Source organism: Ailuropoda melanoleuca, chromosome 1 (assembly GCF_002007445.2).
Source record: "Ailuropoda melanoleuca isolate Jingjing chromosome 1, ASM200744v2, whole genome shotgun sequence".
Lineage (NCBI taxonomy): Eukaryota > Metazoa > Chordata > Mammalia > Carnivora > Ursidae > Ailuropoda > Ailuropoda melanoleuca.
In genome coordinates, this window is record NC_048218.1 from 134,675,670 (window position 1) to 134,695,916 (window position 20,247).

A 20,247-nucleotide genomic window follows, 5' to 3' on the forward strand; every position below is an offset into this window, starting at 1 on the left:
TCTCTTTATTCTGGTTAAGAGTTGGCTTGTGTATCTTGCTGCTCCCCTGTTGGGGGCTTAGATATTTATAAAATTGTCATATCCACTTGTTGGATACATCCTTATAGTGTCCTTCTGTATCTCTAACTACAATCTTTAGTCTAAAATCCAATCTGTCTGATATGAGAATTGCTACCCCAGCTTTCTTTTGAGGTCCATTGGCATGAAAAATGGTTTTCCATCCCTTCACTTACAGTCTGGATGTATCTTTAGGTTCAAAATGAGTCTCTTGTAGACAGCAAATGGATGATGGGTCATGTCTTTCTATCCAATCTGCAACCCTGTGGCATTTTATGGGAGCATTTAGGCCATTCACAGTGATTATTGAGAGACATGATTTTTATGATGTCATGTTGCCTGTAAAGTCTTTGTTTCTACAGATTGTAACTGTTCTGATCACTCTTGGGGCTTTTTTACTTTTATAGAACCCCCCTTAATATATCCTGTAGGCCTGGTTTTGTGGTTACAAAATTGGTCAGTGACTGGCGATTCTGGAAGGTCCTTATCTCTCCATCAATTCTGAATGACAGCCTTGCTGGATAGAGGATCCTTGGCTGCATGTTTTTCTCTGAAAGAGCTTTAAAAATGCCCTGCCAACCCTTTCTCTCATTCCAGGTCTGTGTAGCCAGACGTAATCCTGATATTTTTGCCTTGGTATGTGAGAAATTTCTTTGCCCTGGCTGCTTTCAATACTGTACCCTTGGATCTAATATTTGCGAATTGTACTATGATGTGACATGGAGTACGTTTGTCGTGGTTGACCTTGGGAGGGGTCCTCTCTGCCTCTTGGACATGAATGCTCGTTTCCTTTGCTAGATTAGGAAGTTTTCAGCTACAATTTGTTCAAATATCTCTTCTAGACCTCTGTTTTTCTCCACTCCCTCGGGGATGCCAATGATTCTGACATCGGAGCGTTTCATTGAGTCAGTAATCTCCTTTAACCTACATTCTTGAGATTGGATTTTTTTGAGCCAGGTTTCTGTTTTAGCTTTTTCTTCTACCAACCCATCATCCAATTCACTGATTCGTTCTTCTGCCTCATTTACCCTGGTCGTCAGAGCCTCTAGTTTTGACTGCATTTGATTCACAGCATTTTTAATTTCTGCCAAATTCACTCTCATTTCCGCCCTTAAAGATCGATATACTCGTTAATATTTTTTTCAAATCTTCACATCATCTTGACCATTGTTACTCTGAACTCCATTTCTGATACTTTGGTTATATCCATATCCATCAGTTCTGCGGCAGAGGCCCCAGACTCATTGTCTTTTCATTGCTGGGGGGGATTTCTCCTTCTTGTCATTCTGATGAGGAGAGGTTGCGGGGTTGTCCAGAGCCCAAATTATTGACCAGGACCCATGCAGTGTGCACTTGTTTTATACGGACCTTAGGGATGTGGGCTTCTTGATTTTTCAGCCTGCCTTCTGGGGGAGGGGCCTGCCGCGCTGATATTCAGGCAACCCTGTTTGGGTAGAGTTGCCCTGTCCACTGCGAGGGGGGATGGGGATGGGCACAATGTGAGCTGGTATTTCTGGGCTTTTGTTCTCTGGGGGCTTTCCCTGGCAGTTTGCTGTGCCTCTTCTGAGAGAGCAGCAGTGGCCGAATCCCAGCCTCTGTCTCAGAACAGAGAGATTGCAGTCCGCTCTCCACTGAGCTCTTCTGGCCTCTTTAACTCTGTTTCTGTTGGTGCTGCTAAACCCTGCAGCGTCCCGGGATGTGCACCCCACAGCTGGTGTCCCGGCCCTCACTTCCAGGGCCAGCACATCTCTGTCCTTTGTGTTTCTAACACCGCCAGCTGCCAGCAACCCCTGAGCGCTCTGGAGCTCTGTTTCAGTGTGGTTCGCGCACGCACTCTGGAGCTCCGGTTTACAGACTGGCCGCGCACGTTCCTGGGCTCCCGGTCTCAGTCTGCTTTCTCCCGGGTGCTGGTCCGTGAGTCTGGCCTGCTCTCCAGTGCAGGTGGCTACCGCTTCCCGGCACCCAAACACGGTGGCTCCCTCCCCCTTCCGTTTATCTTCCGATATCTGTGCACGGGGTCACAGCTCCCCGCTTCGTACCTCAATACTCAGCGCTGGAGTAATTCATTTGTAGAGATCCAGATGTATCTTCCTGCGTCTCAGGCTGATTCCGTGGGTGTTCAGGATGGTCTGGTACATATCCAGCCCGACTCAGGGGACCAACTGAAAAAAGGGACCCCTACTCCTCTGCCATCTTAACTCCTCCCCCTGAAAATGGCTCTCTAATTTATATTTAATTATTGAACTTGTGTAATTATAAGCTTATAGCTTTTGTCATAATTTTGGCATAATGCTCTTTGACAAGACAAAAGTCATTGTCATCTAGGTTAGCATACTGAAGGTTTGCAGTATGAAGTACAGTCTTCATATATTATTAATTGTAAAAACTAATCCTTAACAAAGGACCTATTAAGCATTTTTAAGTATGGGAACTCAAAAATTACACTACATCTTGAAAAAAGAATAAAAAGCTAAATACTGAAAATCACAATTACAACATCCAATATTACCATCTCATTCCTTTGAAGTTACAAGAGCAATACAGTATTATCAAGGACCAAATAGCAGCTTTGTTGGAACAGATGACATGATTTGTTTAAGACTAGCTGGAATGTACCATGGAGTGCCCTGAAAATAGCTGGAGTAATAAAGTGCTAAATCAAAACTACAAGATACTATTATCAAGAGCACACAGTTTGGCATAAATAAAAAATATTGTCAAACTTTCTTCATAATCACTTCAACTCACTGTTCATTTTTATATAAATAATTATCCCTACAGGCAAAAAAAAAAAAAAGATTCAATCAGTAGAATCCAAGATCTCATTAAAGAAACTACTCCTACCTAACCTTTACTCATTTTAACACTTTCACTTACTGACTCCGTTTGCGAAGAATGAGCCATAAAATAAAACAAAATATCCATTTAAAGTGGCTACTACCTTCCCAAGTTCTTAAAAAAATATTTAGAATAACTTTTCAGAAAGTATTACAAGAATAAAAAGATATAATAAAATTTAAATGAAATTGTAGTGATTTGTTAGTCTTCTCTATCTTCTGGGAATCTTTCAGCTTTTCTTTTTATGAACCATACTGTAAAGGGTTTAAATATCTGAAGAATATGCTCCAGTGGACAAGTAAATACTTTTTAGATAATGAGAGCGCTGTACCTTTACAGAAATCTTCCAGACAAGGTCCAAGATTAAAAGATTATTCAAGTTGCCTATTTCACCCTCAATAAGGATTATCTTTCAGGTGGAGTATTTCAAATCACGCATGTAGTGATCACTGGAATGTAACATAAGTGTTTTAAGTAGTAACTAAAGAATTTTATGACTGCCAGTGGAAGCACCTCTTCAAATAACTAGAAAATTATATTCTTGGTCAAAGAAGACAAAGGTCAGTTCTCACCTTTCAGGGAGCAGAGTAACCTGGCACATTCTATAGGGACAGCACCGTGGCCTACAGCTATACTCCAGGAACTCCATCGATGTATTTGCTTTTGTTTGCCTGTGACTTTACTTCCTTGCTAAGGGTGACTGATAAACAAAGACATTAAGCAAGATATTGAACAGTTAATAGCTATCTTTGTGTACTCGAGATCACTGGTGGAAAATTGAGCTACCTCTGTCGAAAGCAGCAAAATTTGTCTTATAAAAATTCCACCAGTAGTGGGTAAAGAGGTTCAATTTCTCACGAAGAAACTAGACCTTGCCTTCAAAAAATTTCACCAACAGTTTGTAAATGCAGGTAGTCTATGCATATGGAGGGTTTTTAAACCCTAGAACAGCTGTGGTTAGGTAGGTGGCTGTTCCAGGTGATGAGAACATTCACTACTGGCTCTAGCTAGTAGAGCTGGGATTCAGTATTACCTGAAAGGATGTTGGTAAAAGGCTGAGCAGTGTGATGGAGACCCCACCAATGTGTGGGGAATCCATGGAACAGGAACCTAGGCAGGGATACTTCTACAGAAATCAAGCATTCTCTCAGAGACAGACATTCAACTCTCATCATACAACACATGTTTTAAAAGGGATTCATGTGGCTAATAGGTATGCTAACACATTTCTCAGAGCCAAAGGGATGTGAGCTTCAGCGATAAAAATCAGGGACTCGCCACTAGTTAGTCATCTCTCCTCTCTTGCCTCGCTCCACCACTGATTTTATCTGATTATACTTTCCTCCCTCCATCTGTAGTCACGACCACACAGTAAGAGAGAGAACAGTTGCCTGCAGGCCCAGGGCTGTGCTGTATCTGGGCAGAGCTCTTGCAACCTGGGGAAAACTTCCCTTCCAGCACTATTTCGGAGAACGAAGGGTCCTAACTCTGATGATCCTGGGATGCATCTCATGCCCGACCTCTGAATCTAATTCTGTGTTCAGGGATATGGAATACTGTGATTGACCACTATGCCGAGAAGAGGGGAATGATTTTTGAGGTCTTGATTGTTAGCCTCTCTAAAGCTACATGGATTCAGGAGCTCCCTGAAGAAAAGGAGTTACTCTTGGCTGCTAAAGGAAATGGGACAACCACGATCACAAGCCAATATGCTTAGACGACATAGATAAACAGGATGGGCGAAATGGAAAGATGGTCAATTTGAGGTCATCTAGATGCTCAAGGCTTTCCTTGGAATATTCGGAGCCAGCACAATGACAAAGGCGATTTTCACATCCGGTTGGTGATCTGAAGGTGCTATGATGAGCACCGCTCAAGTAAGGACTAGTTGGAAATTCTTAGGAACAGAAATGACCATGCTATCATGATGGAAGATATTAACAGTGTACAAAATATTTAGGGTTCAAAATAAAAGTATGTATTTATTTGTTGAGAGGCAATATGACAACAAACACTGAAAGTTTCTTTATGAACTTTTCTAGTTCCAGCCGTGATGCTTTTTATCTTTGTGGTCTTGGGCACATCATTTAACTTTTGAGTTTCCATTTCTCCTCTGTAACATCAGCAATCTTCTTCATCTGACAGTATTTTTATGAGGAATCAAATAATATGTTAAAAAACATTAAAACTAGAAAATATAGTTTAAATACAATGCATTATTAATTCCATTAGAAAGGACTATTAATTCCATAGTGATTGTCACAAAAACTGAACCATCCACTTGCCTAAATGAACTTAAAAAAATGCATCTAGAAGTTACCGGACATGGAGATAACATCTTAATGCCCTGGGACTGTACTTACTGATGGTCAGATCTGCCTCCTTCTAAGCCTTCTGTGTCTTAGTTTCACTGCCTCGATAATTTTGTTTATGTAGTATTAAATATGGAAATCATGCAATTTTTTTAGGTTGGCACATTTTCCCGTTTCACTGACACAGTGCCCTCAACTATGCATTAATTGTTCCAACTCTTTCCTAAGCTCTAAAGTTGGTACTATACCTTTTTTTTTTTTTTAAAGTGGACCTTACTCGGGGCTTGAACTCATGACCCTGAGGTCCAGACCTGAGCTGAGATCAAGAATCAGATGCTTAACTGACTGAGCCACCCAGGTGTCCTGATACTATACCGTTCAATCAGAACTGGTTAAGTCAATTATGGAAGGATCATAAAGGAGAACACTATATAGCCATTAAAAAGCAGGAATAAGTTTTGTTTGTTGTGCATGGAATAATTTCCAGAATATTTATATTTTTAAATTAAGATTCTAGTAAGTATAGTATGAATCCAATGTGTTTGTGGCAACATATAAATTTTATATTAAATATATATTAAATTATATATATCATATATATTACATATATTATAAATTGGATTCATGGGTGTACATATGCATTACACATATGTACAGACATACGTATGTCTATACATACACATACTCATTTTTCCCTCAAACTACTATGGATTTTCTTAAAGAGAATTCAGCATTTGCAATTGTATGAAAGTTTTATTTTAGCATACACAACCAATAAAATGTAAGTTACAATCAGTTTGCCCTAATAGTTGCCTAATACTATAACTCTTCTTATTAAGCACCTAAGGTTACCATTGTTTATTCCAATATAAATATTTATTTCTACTTTGTAAGAAAATCAAACAAGTAGCAAGCAACTTGGGGAAACTCCCAAATCTTAGTTTGTTTTAAACAGGAAGTATTCTGTGTGCATATGCTTCTTGATTGGACTATTCCGACTATAGATGTCTTCAATTATCTGTATTTTTCTTTCACGTTTGTATGACAATTATTACTTCTTTGTAATTTACTTTTTAATTTTGAACAGATACTAATTATGAAAATGCATAATTTTAAGAGAACAAAATATTTTATTTAACAAATATTTTACTTCTTTTGTTGTAAAAATTATGGTGCAAAGATTTGTTTCTCTTTGATTAACTTGAACCACCTTAAGACATAAGACTGACACCTATGAAAATAATTTCAATATAAATATTTGCATTCCACTGTTGCATATGGCCATCCTCAGGAGATCGGACATTTGGCTTTTGACTTTCAAACCAACACATGATAAACGTGACTTTTTAAAAATTAGCATGTGTTGCTGATTGTTATTTCTTCTGGGTAAAACCATGTACAAATTAAGGCAACATGAAGGAGATATTTCAATGCAAATTTTAAAACAATATTTAAAAAAACAAATCTGGGATTTTTTTCAGCATTGAGGTTTCTGTATTTCATCACATCTTTATTTTTTCTTGTTATAGTCTTTGACTTTTTTTTTAAGACAGAAAATGGAGCTAGGAAGCTGTTCTCAAATTCTAGGAAATAGGATTTAATCAACACTGACAGACATGAGAATTTAGGAAACCCATATATTCAACTGCCTTTCCCCTCCAGAACTGAATATTTTCAAAGTATCTTTCTCATTTTTAATGTCTCTCTCTGACACATTCAACGTCTCAATGTCCTCGGGCATGAGCTTCAAGACGGCAGACACCAAGTCTGCTCGTTATACTTTTAGAGAGAGGCACTTAGCAGAGTGACTGGTATATAATAAGAATTCAATAAACAGTTTCTGAAAGTATGAATGAATAAATTTATGAATGGACTGAATAACATACAGCAAAATGTAACCTCTTCTTTATGAAGAGAAACAAGTTTGCTATGATGGAAACAATCTAATCAGGAATTCTTGAAACCTGGGATCTACTTTCTTCCCTGCACTTACTGTCTCTGACTTATTCTCAAAACTTCAGTTTACTAAGAAAATAAAAAGGGGAGATATGATTGTCTATGATTTTGAAGTCTTTTCTGGTTTTTAGGTATAATCTAGGTGAGATTCTTACCCATTTCAAAAAATAAAAATAAAATAAATATAAGGTACAGTCTTGTTTTGCCTATGTTAATTTGTTAGTAAGTACCATGTGACCTGTAAGATAAGGAACTCTCACTAGCACTTCTGTTCTCTATCTTTAATGCAGATGAATTAATTCTCACAGGCTTTTCTCATTCACCCCCTACAAACCCTCTAGGATTTCTTCCTCTCTCACATGCTTTTCTCATTCACGCCCTACAAACATCTAGGATTTCTCCCTCTCCCAAACAGAAATAATTATACCAAAAAGCCATTCTATAATAACTTCTATATCTTTGCCTCCTTTTCTTCCTCCTCCTCAGCCTAACATTACCTGAATTTCCTAACGGCATCATGGAATCCCAAAATTTACAATCAAAAAGAAAACCTCCCCTCTCTCACCTCAATTTATGTTTGAGTCAGGTGTGGGAAGAAGACAAGCAAGGTCAGGAGGCAAGAGAGGAGAACAAATGCCACAAAGATCCTTCATCTGAGACAAGACAGGGAGAAGAGGAGTTTTAATTCCCTCTTCACCCAAAAAAGGATGACTTCATCACAGGGGAAGTTACCTTCATCTGAAACTTCCTTCTCTTCTCTTATTCTGCTTAATTCAGATATGAATAATTGAAAAGGCAGAAAGGGAAAAGTAGTGAGTTAGTGGAACAGCTGCTGGTGAAATGGCCTAGGCACTACACGTGGATAAGATCCTTGGCTGCGTGCCTTTCCCGCTGTGCTGTAGGCCATGGCCCTAATGAGGAGCTCGCTTTCCTTTGTAATATCCATGATGGCATTTCTGGAAGAGCTTCTTGCCTCTGGAGTTCTCCTCTTTATCCCAACTGCTATCAGTAATTCAAATGTTATTCTATGTAACAAATTCCAAAAGAATTCAGTGCAGCTCCCCTTTTAAGTCTATGCAAATTTTAGGTAATTCAGTGCAGCTTTCAAACTTTTTACACCATGCTCACAGGTAACAAATAGATTTCACTTCACAGCCAATACACACTTAGACATAAAATATGTATCTCTAAACAAGGTTCCACAAAACAGTTCATACTCTTACTACATGCAATACATACACATTGATATTTTCTTTTCTTTTTTTTTTTTTGAATCCCAGATCTAAAAAATAAATGATCTAAAAAATAAATAAAACACTAGCTGGGCCAATTAAATCACAATCTCTTTGGAGTAAGGAGCAGGCATTAAGTTTTTATGGCGTTCCTCCAGGTGATTCCCATGTGTAAGTAACTTCGGGACCCACCCTTCCAAAGGGTTTTCAGGTGTATCGCCTGGATTTTTGAGTAATATAATCTTATTTGTAAATAAGTTTGTATCTTTCCATTTACAATCACACTTTTGTTTCTTGTTTTATTGTACTTCCCAGAACTTTCTTTCTTTTTTTTTTTTTAAGATTTATTTGAGGGAGAAAGAGCTCCCGCAAGCCGCATGCATGGGGGCAAGGGCAGACGGAGAGAATCTTCAAGCAGGTTCCCCAACGCGAGAGCCCCATTTGGGGCTGCATCTCACAACCCTGAGATCATGACCTGAGCCGATAACAAGAGTTCAGGGCTTAACCAACTGAGCCACCTGGTGCCCCCCCAAATTTGTAAAAGAATATGAAAGAGTAATAGAAACAAGCATCTATTAAAAAATAAAACAAAAACTGGCCTTTTCCATTTGCGGAGCCGCAAGGTGAGGAACTCTTGTCTATGCCTGCAACCACGCAGACCAAGGGAGGTCTGCAGTCTACGCATGTCTTCAGATAAAAGAAAACTGCCACTCCGTGGCACACTGCAAACGTGGCAAATGCCTCATCAAAACAAACGTGAGGCCACCTAATCCAGTCATACTTGCTTCAGAAGCTACTGGGCCTGTTCTGCTTCTGCGCAATGAGCTATTCCCTGGCGAGGACCTCGGCACCTGCGTGAAGGGAGTGGTCACATGGCCCAGATTTCCACAGTCCTCCAATTCATCTCAGACTGGAGAGTAGCGCGTTACCAGGAACACATGGATGAGGCTTCCAAGAGAGTTATCAAAGACATCCTCATCCAATATGACCAGATCCCGCTGGTAGCTGATCCCTGTTGCTGCTAATCCGGAAAGTTCGGAGGCCTTGGTGCCCGTGCTTGCTACCAGAAATCCTACAAATTAACGCACCATGAGGATCAGGGTTCACCTTTATAATAAACAGTGGCTGGGGCATTTAAGCTTCTACAGTTAAATAAAACCCTGACTGTGGTCTATAAATTGACTGCATATTCTATTAAAACAGCCACAATTCCCAGTTGGTAACTCAACTGATCTAGAACTGGAGTCCGCGAACTACGGCCCAGAGGCCAAGTGAAGTCTGCCACCTGTTTTGTAAATAAAGGTGTTCTGGTGCACACCACACCACGTTTTAATGCATGATCTCTGGCTGCTTTCCTGCCAACAGTGGCAGAGTGGAGTAGTTGTGACAGAGATTATATGGTTCACAAAGTCTATTTCTTACCTGACTTTACAGAAAGTTGGCCTCCCCTCCTTGTTAAAATAAGTATTTTGCCTTAGGATGGGTGGAATTAGAGTAAAAAGCTAAGTGGTTAGAAAAGGAATCAGAATTCAAATTTTGAATAGTCTTGGATTTCAAGCTAGGGACTGGATTTTATTGCAGGAGCAATAATAAAGCACTCCCATGTAAGAGTAAGACTCTTTTCTGATTAACAGTCTCCAGCTGGGTTCTGAAACCCTGAAAATACAGCACATTAGGCAGGGATGAAATTATATCTTGTTTCTAATGCATTTCTAATCTCCAATAGATCATGTTCCCTGTGAATCCACTAACTATGAGCTATGTGCCTCGCTTTGACTGTGCAACTCTTGAATTTATAACCTTCCTATTTTTAGATAAAGATTCCTGCCTGAGTCTCATAACTGAGTTTCATAACTCTAGACCATATTCATTGAGCATTAAAAGCAGAGTTCCCTTGTTCTCCAGGGAGTGGTGGTGTTGGGGGTCAACTATGTTTCCTGCCTAAAGCTGTTGTGGTTTTGACAGTACATAAAATAAGCAGCAAGCCCATTAAATTAAAGGTGGTCAAGAGACTATTAAAAGAAGCTCCTTTTTTTTTTCAAGCAGGTTAATTAATTCATTAAGCCTACATGGTAAATATTTACACTATTCATCTATCTATTAAATATGTTTGGCTTTCAGTTATCACAGTAGCCATAGAGTTTTTAAAAACAACTTTGATTCTATTTACACTTGCTTCAAAGACAGCATTAAAGACCTGTCATTACATAATAAAAAATTTTTTTAAAATGTACTGCATTTGAAAATAATAAACTGCATTTTATTAAAAATTGTATAGTGCAAATAAAAAAAAATAAAGACCTGTCATTGACCTTGAGAATGACTACTAAGGGCACATTTTACTGATGTTATAATCTAAAGCTGCATTTATGTAGCTTTTCATATTCTAAAAGGTATGGTAAGACATATATGTTTGAGGCAAAAGGTCTCAATTAATTATTTTAATGTTTTGTTTTCTTTGCCAGGTGGGGTTTTATTAGCAGAGGTTAGAAAAATAGATCTTCACAACATGCAGCAGAGTAAATACATTTAGCTTACAAATAAAGGTCCTATAAATGGTTTGTGAAAAGATTTCTAAAAGAAAAAACATTTCAAAACTGTTATAATTAAATTTGCATTATACATAAAGAAAATGAAGGTGGTTTCAAAGAGAATGGTTATGTGTCAAAAGAGAGATGTGGAGAAAGCAGAAAGATTAATAAACCCAAGCAGGATCTCATTAATCAAACATCTCCAAGTAGAACAAATGATTTGATTTGAATTTGCCTCTATTTACACCAATGATGGAATCTGCTTTTTTTTGTGAAGCAGCCAAAATGTCAGCTTGATAAATGGGGCAATTTTTTCAAAAGTACCTACGCTGTAGTTTTTTACTATGTTGATGAATGTAATAGTAAAACTAAGATTAATTATTTGCTTAAAAAACCTAAATAAAGCTTTTATTACTTTGACTAAGAATATTTGATTTTTTTTTAATGAATTGACCAAGTAAAAACTTTAAACTCAACAACCCTTTAAAGGACTGAGCATACAGGGAAATAACCACAGCATCAAATGATTTAGGTTGGCCAGGAGAACATCTTAGACCAACTAAGACAAATATCAGTTACTAATACCATATTTAGGATTTTGAATATTTGATAACAATTTATAAAAATAGAGTCATTGCCTGTATATTTCTGGTGTGATATAAACATGCTCCAGGAATTTTTGTTTCTTTTTTCCTGAATCACATGAAAAATATGATAAAAATGGATGTCCAAGCCTACCTAAAACAAAAGAAGTAAGCAAATAAAAAAAAAATCTTGCCTGGGGTGCCTGTGTGGCTCAGTCAGTCAAGCCTCTGACTTTGGGTTGGTCATGATCTCAGGGTTCTGGGATCTAGCCCTGTGTCAGGCTCCTCACTGAGTCTGCTTGACCCTGTCCACTGCTACCGCCGCTTGTGCTCTCTCTCTCACATAAGTAAAATCTTAAAAAATTGTTTAAACAATTTTGCCTATAGGGACTCCTGGGTGGCTCACCCGTTAAGCATCTGCCTTTGGCTCAGGTCATGATCCCAGGGTCCTGCGATCGAGCCCTGCATCGGGATCCCTGCTCGGCGGGAAGCCTGCTTCTCCCTCTCACACTCCCCTTGCTTGTGTTCCCTCTCTCACTGTCTCTCTTTGTCAAATAAATAAATGAAGTCTTAAAAAAAATTTTTGCCTATAAAATGGCTCACTTAGGTTTTTAAATAACCAAATACATTGAGATACTTTTGAAAACCGTTGCAAACTTTACAATAACAATTTGAGATTACTGTCAAATGAATATAACTATCCAAAACAACAACAAAAACAAACAACAAAACAGTATCCTAGTACTGTTAGTAACATCCCCAGTGGGGTGCCTGGGTGGCTCAACTGGTTAGGCAGCTGCCTTCAGCTTAGGTCATGAACCTAGGATCCAGGGATCAAGCCCAGCATGGAGCCCCGCATGATGTCCCGCACAGAGCCCCACATAGAGCCCTGCACTGGGCTCCCTGCTCCTGGGGAGTCTGCTTCTCCCTCTCCCTCTGTGCCTCCCACCCCCCCACCCTGCTCATGTGCACACACTCTCCCTCTCAAATAAATAAATAAATAAAATCTTTAAAAACGAAACAAAACCATCCCCAGTGGCAGTGATCTCGCTGGCAATCTAGTAAAGGAAGAACTTTTGCTGCTAATTTTATTATAGGTTTTCTGTGAAAATATCCATTATTTAGTTTCTATTTTATTCAAAGTTATACATTGTTATGGACTAAATTTTATCCCCCCCAAATTCATACATCGAAACCCTAACCCCCAATGTGTATTTGGAGATAGGGCTTTTGGGAGGTAATTAAGGTTAAATGCACTCTTAAGGGTGGGCCCTAATCTAATAGGATCGGTGGCCTTATAAGGGGAAGAGAACAAGATCTCCCTTGCCACCTCCTAACCCTGTAAGGGCAGAGGAAGAAAGCTGCCATCTAAAAGCAAGGAAAAGAATGCTCACCAGAAACTAAATCTTGATCTTAGACTCCTCAGCCTCCAGAACTGTGAGAAATAAATACATTTCTGTTGCTTAATCTGTCCTGCCTATGTTTCTTGTTAGAGCAGCCCAAGCTAAAACATATATGTTCACACTTTAGTCAAGTAATTCTGCAATATGTTAGGAAAAATTGCCATGCCTCCACACTGCAGCTCTCCCCACATTCCAATCCCCAATCATTAGAGCAGTGGTTTTAACTAGGGAAAACCAACCCTCCCTCCATCCCCTGACCTTCGGGGGCCATTTGGCAACGTCCTGAGACATTTTGGTTACAGCTAATGGGGGAGAGGAGAGAGGGTTGCTATTGACATCTAGTGGGTAGAGGCCATGATGCTTTTAAACCTTTTGCAATGTGCAGGATAGCTCTGCACCACCAAGAAGCATCTGGCCCAAAATGTCGATAATGCTCAGGTTAAGGGACATTGATTATAAGGAGTCACTTTTAAGCTATAACTTTTGAATGTTTGTCTTCAAATATTTAAATAAGGTGGTTGTTTTGTTGTTTCTTAATTTTTCTTTTTAAAAATTATTTTATTAAGGTACAATGCACATACCATATAACTGTATATGTATATACATATGTACAGTAAGTGTATGATTAAATGGTTTTTTTAGTATATTCACAGATGAGTACAATTATTACCACAGTCAATTTTAGAATACTTTCATCACCTCAGAAAGAAATCCCATACCCCATACTCTCTACCACTGCCCCAGCCCTAAACAACCACTAATCTCTTTTCTCTCAATGTCCCTATTTTTATGAATGGAATCATACAATATATGGACTTTGGTGACTGGCTTTTTTCACTTAGCTTGTTTTCAAGGTTTACCTAAGTAGCAGCATGTATCTATTCTTCATTCCATTGCGTGAATATGCCACATTCTGTTTATCCAATTCTTCCATTGATGGACACTTGGGATGTTTCCACTTTTGGGCTACTATGGCTAATGCTACTATAAACACGTGTGTACAAGTTTCTGTGTAGACATATGCTTTCACTTCTCTTTGGTATGTACCTGGACTTGCGGGGTCATATGGTGACTCTATGTTTAATCATTTGAGGAGCTGTCGGCTGTTTTCCAAAGAGCTGCAATGTACATTTCACATTTTACATTTACATCTTACAACGTAAAATGGTGTGGGTGAGAGTTCTGATCCCTGCACCTCCTGACCAGCGCTTATTTTTTCGATTCTGGCCATCCTAGTGAGAGTGCATTATTACCTTATCGTGGTTCTAATTTGCATTTCCCTGATGACTAATGCTGTTGAGCCTCTTTTCGTGTGCTTACTGGCCATTTGTAGATCTTCCTCGGAGAAATGTCTATTAAGATTTCTATTTGCTGCTCCTACCACAGCAACCCCCATCACGAGCCTGCACACATATTGGAAGAGAATATAAACTGTGCTCTTTTAAATCAATGTTTGTTATTACACTCTTAGATTATTATGACCACACAAACATTTTCGACAGCTGAATCATTTAGTTTAGTATAATGTCATACGCCCCTCCCCCAAATCAGATATGTCAATGAGAAGTACATAGAAGGAAACAATGAGATAATGAGCCACCCAGGAGCCCCGACTCTGATTTTTTTTAAGTTTTTTTATGACTGCCATGAGTTCTCTTATCTCTGAGGATATCAGTACGTATCTTATTTATTTATTTATTTCTTTTTTATCCATCCATCCATTAATTGGTTCAGTGTCATTGCTTCCATATAACCTCTGTTTTCTCTTTTTAAAATACAACAATTTAGATTCTTTAATTCAAATTCTTTATTAAGGCCTTTCCTCAAATACTTGGTGAGTCTCATGACTATCTGCTCATATATGAGACTAGGGTACAAAAAAGTTGATAAGAAGTGCCAATTGGGTAGGTAGGATTCTTCAATGATAGGCCCACAGGGTGGTTTTATTTGGAAATTTTCTTTTTTTTTTTTTTCAAAGTTTTTATGTATTTATTTGACAGAAAGACAGCGAGAGAGGGAACACAAGCAGGGGGAGTGGGAGAGGAAGAAGCAGGCTCACAGCGGAGGAACCTGATGTGGGGCTCGATCCCATAATGCCGGGATCACGCCCTGAGCCGAAGGCAGATGCTTAACCGCTGTGCCACTCAGGCGCCCCTGGCAATTTTCTAAGAAAGCATAGAATCTTGCCTTTGGACTGGTGTCATTCATCACAAAACTTCTTATCTTTTCATTAGGTATAGCCTACTGCCAGCCTCTGAAAGCCCAGAGGGAAAGTGAGCTGGAAGTTCAACACGCTGGTAAAATTTCTCTTCGTCACCAGATTTTTAGAAAGGGTACTAACTGTGCCTGGTATGTCCCAGTCAGAAAGCCTCTGCTTAGAAGGGAAGGGGAGTCTAATATTCTAATCACTTTTTTTTCCTAAAGATTTTATTTATTTATTTGAGAGAGACAGTGAGCAAGAGAGAGAGCATAAGCCAGGGGAGAGGCAGAGGAGGAGCAGACTCCTCATTGATCAGGGACCCCAATGTGGGACTGATCCCAGCACCCTGGGATGATGACCTGAGCTGAAGGCAGATGCTTAACCAACTGAGCCACCCAGGCGCCCCTGTTCTAATTACTTCTTTTTTTTTTTTTAAAGATTTCATTTATTTGACAGAGATAGAGACAGCCAGCGAGAGAGGGAACACAAGCAGGGGGAGTGGGAGAGGAAGAAGCAGGCTCACAGCAGAGGAGCCTGATGTGGGGCTCGATCCCATGATGCCAGGATCACGCCCTGAGCCGAAGGCAGACGCTTAACCGCTGTGCCACCCAGGCGCCGCTGTTCTAATTACTTCTTAAACAGCCTTTCAACGGGTCTTCCTATGTATCCCCACCTTATCCCAATTTCAGATAAACTGGTATTGCCAATTCCTTAACTTTTGGGGTATTTCCTGGTAAATTGCATTTACTCTTTCTTCTTCATTCCAGTGTAGGATTCAGCTTTCTTGGTTTGCTAAATCAGTTACCACTTAATTCAGGTTTTCAGCCATCCGAACGTTAATGCTGCTAATTCCTCTCTCATTCTCTTTTCATTATTACTGCCATGTTCCCCACCTTTTTCTCCTTTCCTAATGCCATTCTTACTAAATTTTCCATTGGCATTAACAACATCTAAAGTCTGGAGAAAACGTGAAGGCTAATGTCCATGTTCAATCTATCATGTTCAACAAAAAAGCTTTGTTTCTACATTTTAGGTTAATTTTAATCTCAAAAGATGTTGGAGAAAAAACTCCATTAGTTATTCTATGAACACTTTTTTGCATAAAAGGATATGGGTATCACTTTAGAAATAAATTGTCCATTAGACATAATTTTTATCTAAACGTTAATCTAGTAAGCCATATCAATTTGGGACATCCCAATATCAGTGGGATGTTGAACAGTCCTGCTGGTTTTTGAATTATGAATAATCCAATATATTTTATAAAGATACTTTTCTAAGAACATATATGGTTAAAATATATTTAATAATTTTTTCTTAGACAGGGCCTTCCTCTATGTCTCTAGAATGCACATATGCATTCTAAATATATCATTCTAAAAACATAATACTTTAATAAATAATGTAAATACTAATGTCCTATCAGAAAGCATAACTTGAAATAGTATGTAATAATTCACCCCAAAAAGCAGACAGAAGATACAAGATTTTTGTTCCTGTCAGATTATATCCACAACTTTTATTACAGTTATTTGAACTCATAATCAACTGAAATTCCTGTCTCTCTCACTAGACTGTAAATTCCTTATGAGCAAGGTTTAGGTGGTAGTTTATCTGTTTTCATATGTATTTCTGCCTCTAAGCCGCTATAACTAGTATACTGTAGATACTCAAATACTTATCAAGTTAATAAACTATAAATTCATATTATAACCAAATAAATAATGGAGAAGTTTGAAATTTTTGTGGTTTTTAAGTCCAAAAAAGATACTTTATATATATATATATATATATACACAAACAATAAAAAAGTTAACCGTCCTGACACTTTAGAAGGTTACTTCCTATGTTAATATGGGCCTCAGTTTTTTCCAGTTGTGCCTACTTGTACAACTGATATAAGAGGCAATGCATAAATTCCTTTTGTGTAGTCTATGCTCAAAAAGTGGGAGTTGTTGTTATTGATGGTTTTGAACTGATAAAACACATGGATGGATTGACTTCGGGTTTCAGGAAATTGAGACAAATAGATGTAAAGCAGTTTGGACAAGTCAACCAAAAAGAAAAAAAAAAATCTGTCTTAGATATGGTAGTTAATTTTCATGGATCCTCTGAAATACTCAACTTTTTATTCCAAAAGCAACGATAAGGTAAAGCTAAATAGATTTCTCTTTGTTTCTTAGGCAAGATAAAAAGCCAAATTCATTAGGGGTTGTAAGTATTAAAATACCTTGTTTGTGATTCCAAGGAGGCTGCGTATGTGTCTGGACTAATGCAAACTCAAGTTTGTATTTTTGGTTACTCAATATGGTAAAGTTCCAACTCCTCTCATTCTCTTAAAGAGCTCCTTTGTAATGGGATGTTTGTGATTTAATGGCTCAAGAAATTGAAGGTGATGTATATGTAATAGTGTTTCTGGGGAATCAACAAGCTATGGCAGTTCTATTGCAACTTAACAGTAAAGTGAATTCCTCCTGGAAGAACATGACATAAATGGAAAGAAGTGGGGGAAATTGTTAAATAAGGCTCTTTTCCGAAGCACATGAATAACTTATTTCCCTGCACTTGTCCTGCATGCCTATAAAACGATGCAGTAAACAATGTTGACTTCAGAGTTGCGAAGAGTACTCCCATTTTTGCTGAGCTATAGTGGAAAAAAAAAAACACACCCACAAGCTGAAACCTCAATATCAGCGTGATGTTTATACCACTCTAGTTTCAAACTGATCAGTTTAAACTTTAATTAGGTCAATAATTCTTTAGTCATTACATTTTCCACTTAGCCTTCCTTCTTAAGAATCTTTAAATTGTTGCTTTCTTTTCCCTCTTTCTTTGAGGATGATCCTTTTAGAATAAAGACATTAACCAAAAAAAAAAAAAGACTATAAAGTACCAATTAAATTATTTCCTAAGACTTCATAAGACATTTTGGAAATAGGTACCTGCATAATTGGCTTATAGAACACACTAACATTTTAAGGGCCTTTAATGGCAGCTGGTTAAAATATGTTTAAGTGGACTCTACAAATTCTTTATATTGTTTCCTTCCTTACCTCACCATTTATTTAAAACCTTAATTACAGATAATTGAGAACTATAGTGCTTGCACAAATCCAGTGTATGTCCTGTCAAATAATATTCTTTAGAAATGGTGTTATTTCTTCATTTGAAAAGTTACATATATAAATAATAATCAGTTCTAAACCCCAAGGTGATGACTATTTACTGGTATGATTTCTAGGAGACTACAGAGCTGCATTTGGGGAGGCATGAAAGGTTCACTAGTGAAAGAAAGCTTTCTGCTAAGCTGTGTTCAGAATTCACTTAGTAATTGCCAGATATTAAGTTCCCACCTGGGTACTTTGTCCTAAGTACTTTACGTACATTATCTTATTTACTCATCACAACAACTCAATATGGTAGATACTAATTTTTTTTCATTTTATTCATGGGAAAACTTAGACTTATGGTTTACTGCCTATACACAGGCAGAGCTGATATTCTACAACGAGTACCTCTGAATCGGAGTGTTGCAGGTGACTTTCTGAAACTAAGGCAGTAGGGTCTCCTGCTGTGGTTTCATACATTTATATACCATCTATGTGGGACTCTTCATCTCACTTCTTTTTTTTTTTTTAAGATTTTATTTATTTATTTATTTATTTGAGAGGGAGCGAGATAACGAGCAAGAAAAGAGGGAGAGAGAGAGAGAATCCCAAGCAGACCCCTGCATTGAGTGAGGAGCCTAACACGGGGCTTGATCTCACAACCCATGAGATCATGACCTGAGCCAAAATCAGGAGTTGGAGGCTTAACCAACTGAGCCACCCAGGCACCCGCATCTCACTCCTTTATAGCTCCTTGGGGTAGTTATGTGTTTTTAAAACCATGATTCAATAGTTTCCTTGAGTTGGACAAAAGATGTTAATTGATCAAATTAAAAGTTTTACTTCTATTTCTAATTCATGGGAAAAACTGGGCTACTAGACAAAATCATCTTCAAATTTAAATTGGTGCTAGCTAATAATCTTACCAGTTGAAAACATTAATGAGCAAGTATCAAAAATACACTGATAGGAAACTCAGGATCACTGACCTTGCTAAATTCAACAACTTAATTATGACTTGCTGCATCTGAAATGAATATTTGAAGATGTGCTTTTACTGTACATCATCTACCCCATTTAGTGTTAGGCACGTTTGGAAATGGGAGCCATATCTGAGAAAACTCTGCAGGGGGCATTGTCCATTTAGAACCATGTTAATTTGCTAAAATGGCAAATATTCTTTTTTCTTTAAAACCTTTGACATCAAGATAAACCTCTGGGGCCACGGCTTCACCCAGCTTCCAGTCTTATCCATTTTGGATCCGTCCTTCCAGGCTGTAGAGATGTTTATGGGGCCCTCCAGAATGACAGAAGTCTCCTTCCAATCTCCAAATGCCTACTGATTTTTCTTGAGAGCTTTTCAAGCTTCTATTAAACCTGTAGTTTTATACCCAGGATGATACTCTTCTTAGGCAAAAATTTTTGCTCAACCCTCTTGGGTCAAAACAGTTCAAGAGAAATGGAAACAAAAAATGGTAGAAAGAGAAACCATACTGGAGAAAATAAACACAGGGACCAGCAAGAGTCAAACTACGAAAGTACAGGACAGTGTCAACTTCTAGCAATTAAGGACCTGTGACTGGGCTCCCTTCGCTTTAGTGCAGATAGGCTAGGAGAAAACTATATGTTAAAACCATTTTCTAGTAGTGTAAGATACATACATATAAACATTTCTAAGATGACCAGTGTTATAGTGTATCAACTTTGAATATTGGATGAGGTAGAACTACATGCTTATATTTTATGTTCTATTTTTTCATTTTAGAAAAAAGTTCCACATTCAGCCAACGGAATTAACTGTACTAGTATTTTATAAGATAGTTCCACAAAAGGACCCATATTTACAGGGATCTGTAACCTGAACAATTATAGGTTTACTGGATGATTTGATAACTTAGGTAGTTGAATACTGGCTATGGATGGACTCTGTTAAAGATGCATTGTAGTATGTGTGTGTTGGGAGGGTGGAAGGAAGGCTAAAGCAGTGGGGTTAGTGGCAGGGTTGGGCATGGGAAAGAGGCAGGGAG

General features: G+C 38.3%; 1 protein-coding gene and 1 pseudogene across 1 annotated transcript in view; one reads left to right on the plus strand and one right to left on the minus strand.

Moving 5' to 3' along the window:
* SEMA3E (semaphorin 3E) overlaps positions 1-20,247 on the minus strand; it is a 233,796-nt gene that overhangs the window by 133,729 nt on the left and 79,820 nt on the right. The gene's annotated exons all lie outside the window — the stretch shown is intronic.
* LOC109489389 lies at positions 9,036-9,510 on the plus strand (annotated as a pseudogene).